We start from the raw sequence: 3,112 nt of genomic DNA on the forward strand, positions 1-3,112 counted from the left end.
TTAGAGTTTTCTATATATAGCATCATGTCATCTGCAAAGAGTGACAATTTAACTTCTTCATTCCCAATTTGGATGCCTTTTATTTCTTTCTCTTGCCTGATTGCTCTGGCAAGGACTTCCAACACGATGTTGAAAAGCAGAGGTGATAGGGGGCAGTCCTGTCATGTTCCTGAACGTAGAGCAAAGGTCTTCAGTTTTTCACTGTTAATTATGAGATTAGCTGAGGGCTTGTCATATATGGCCTTTATTATGTTAAGGTATTTTCCTTCTATACCTATTTTATTAAGTGTTTTAATCATAGATGGATGTTGTATCTTTTCCACTGCTTTTTCTGCATCAATTGATATAATCATATGATTTTTGTCCTTTATTTTGTTTATGTGCTGCATCCCATTGATGGATTTGCGGATGTTGAACCATCCTTGTGCCCCGGGGAGGAGCCCCACTTGGTCGTGATGAATAATCTTTTTAATGCACTGTGGTATTCGATTTGCTAGAATTTTGTTTAGGATTTTTGCATCTGTATTCATCAGAGATATTGGTCTGTAGTTTTCTTTTTTTGTGTTGTCCTTACCAGGTTTTGGTATCAGGGTAATGTTGGCCTCATAAAATGAGTTAGGGAGTACTGTCTCTTCTTCAATTTTATGGAACAGTTTGAGCAGGATTGGTATTAGCTCCTCTTTGAAGGTTTGGTAGAATTCACTAGTGAAGTCATCTGGTCTCGGACTTTTGCTTTTGGGAAGGTTTTGGATGACTGATTCAATTTCGTTACTGGTGATCGGTCTGTTTAGATTTTCCAGTTCTTCATGGTTCAGCCTAGAAAGGCTATATGTTAGCTTGCTAATTTCTTATCCACTACATTGTACTTCTCCTCTTAGCCTATTTTAAAGTGCATAAAAATGCCTTAAAGGCTTAAGCAGTTGTAAAACAAGCTGGGTCACCCCAATTTGTTGTCTTGACTCTGTAATCCTAACTGTTGAAGCCTTTTGATATCTGAAGGTATCAAACAGATTTTTTTCCAGCTTTTCTATGTGTTTATAAGGAAGGTATTGATCTGAAACAAGCTATTCTACCATTATAAGGAAAGAAACTCTCAAACAGTATTTATTTGTCAACTTTCAGTATTTTTATTTTTCTAAAAACTGAACACAATTAACTCATAGAAGCAGACCATTCCTCAAGTTTTAACAAATGGAACAACAGAAATAGATCACAGGCAATTGTTTTTCTTTAAGTCTTTTACCTAAGCAATTCTATAGGAAGTTTTGATGTTGACCAAAAGAAGACACAGATTTATCATTAAACATTGCTTCACTGGGCCTCAAAATTCTATGACACATTTTGGTCAAGATGTTTTCATTTAAAAAGTACTCATTTTGAAATCTAACAACTTAGAATTGCCACACACAAAAAGTTGTTCCCCAAAGCATGCTTTTCCTTCTGAAGGTTTTACAATACATTTGTATTATTAACCCGTCATCTTTGACTATTAAAATTAAATGGTCAAATGAGACAGACAGTTTTGAGCCATTTTTCCACAACCGGTTAAGACTGAGTGAAGTGTTCTAGATAACATTTGTTTAGCCATTCGAGTTTTCTGAGTAGGTTTGATGACTTTGCCAGCTCTAGCAGCTTTCTTGTCCACTGCCATGGACAAGCATAGCAGCTGTCTCTCTTACATCACAAACAGCAAAATTACCCAGAGAAAGACAGAGAAATTCTCAATGCATAATTTTGTCAGGAAGCATCTTAATGGTGGCAGCATTCACTAGATTTCCAGAATTTGAGCCATCTTCCAGATTCATACAAGAACAGCAATAAATTTTATTCAGCTTGGCAAACTTGCAAGCGATGTGAGCAGTGTGACAATCTAGCTCAGGTCCATAGCCAGCACTCATAATGCCTGGATGATTCAAGATGATCACCTGAGCTGTGAAGCTGGCTGCTTCCATTGGTAAGTCATTTTTGCTGTCACCAGCCAAACTGTCACAACCAACATCTTTCATAGACATTTCCTCGACACCAAAGCTCATATTGTCCCCAGGCAGAGCTCCACTCAAAGTTTCAAGATGCATTTCAACAGACTTTGTTTCAGTTGTAATGCTGATTTGGTCAAAGATGGTCTCCATGCCTGGTCTAGAACACTAGTTTCCACTTAGCCCCCAGGGACTGTACTAATACCTCCAATTCTGTAGAGAGCCTGGAGGGACACACAAGTGGGATAAGATGATCATCCAGGCCAGAGCTTCAAACAATATAGTTCCACCGGCATTGCCATCCTGATGGTCAGTTTCCATCCCTTGCACCAAAGTATTTTAGCACTTAGCTCTACCATGTTGCCACTGTGTTGAGGTTATAGCCACTTTTCTTAATGTAGAGGTGAATTTTCTCATATCTCTCCTAGCTGTACAGTGGCTCAGGATAATTCACTGTATTAAAATCAACAATAACCTAGTATGTAACTCCCTAAATCGTGCTGATGTGTCTACCCATTCTTGGACATACCAGCTTCAAATTCATAAATACCAGCAGACCAGCCCTTGGGAGAATGGACCATCCAGAGAGTAATCTTTGTTGATTAACAGCTGCTCCTCTCAATTTCACTTTACATTGATGTTGCTTGACACTAAAAATCCTGTCACATCGTGGGTGTTGTATTAATAGGAAGCTTCTAAGATAGAGTCAGAGGGGACCAGATTTTCAGTTCTTCTCAGACCTTTAAAGTAGTTCAAGCAAATGGAACTCATCAGCAGAGGGCTGATGAGTCCTCAATCAATACTGATGACAACTACATACCTGTTACTATTACCATGACGAGGCTATAAAGGAGTTTCATTTAAACTTTCTGACTAATGTTGGTCCTAGAATTGTTGTTTGCTGCCTTATAAAATCAGTTATTATTATTATTATTATTATTATTATTAATGTGAAGCCCCACCAAAAATTTTCTCTGAAACACACCTGCTTTATATAAGTAATCAAGAGCTTATTTTAATGGCAGTAAAAATGTCATTGAAGTTTATATTTATTAAATCCAAATCATATAAATATATATTTTGGTAAACTTAATCTAAATAAAACAAATACCTAAAACCAAATACCTAACAATGAC

At 37.1% G+C, this 3,112-nt stretch overlaps 1 pseudogene; it reads right to left on the reverse strand.

The window, feature by feature from the left end:
* Positions 1–1,063: 1,063 nt before the first annotated feature.
* Positions 1,064–2,235, reverse strand: LOC109454100 (elongation factor 1-alpha 1 pseudogene; annotated as a pseudogene).
* Positions 2,236–3,112: the final 877 nt, after the last annotated feature.

This window comes from Rhinolophus sinicus, chromosome 2 (assembly GCF_057876585.1).
Source record: "Rhinolophus sinicus isolate RSI-liver-muscle chromosome 2, RSI-T2T, whole genome shotgun sequence".
NCBI classification, from domain to species: domain Eukaryota; kingdom Metazoa; phylum Chordata; class Mammalia; order Chiroptera; family Rhinolophidae; genus Rhinolophus; species Rhinolophus sinicus.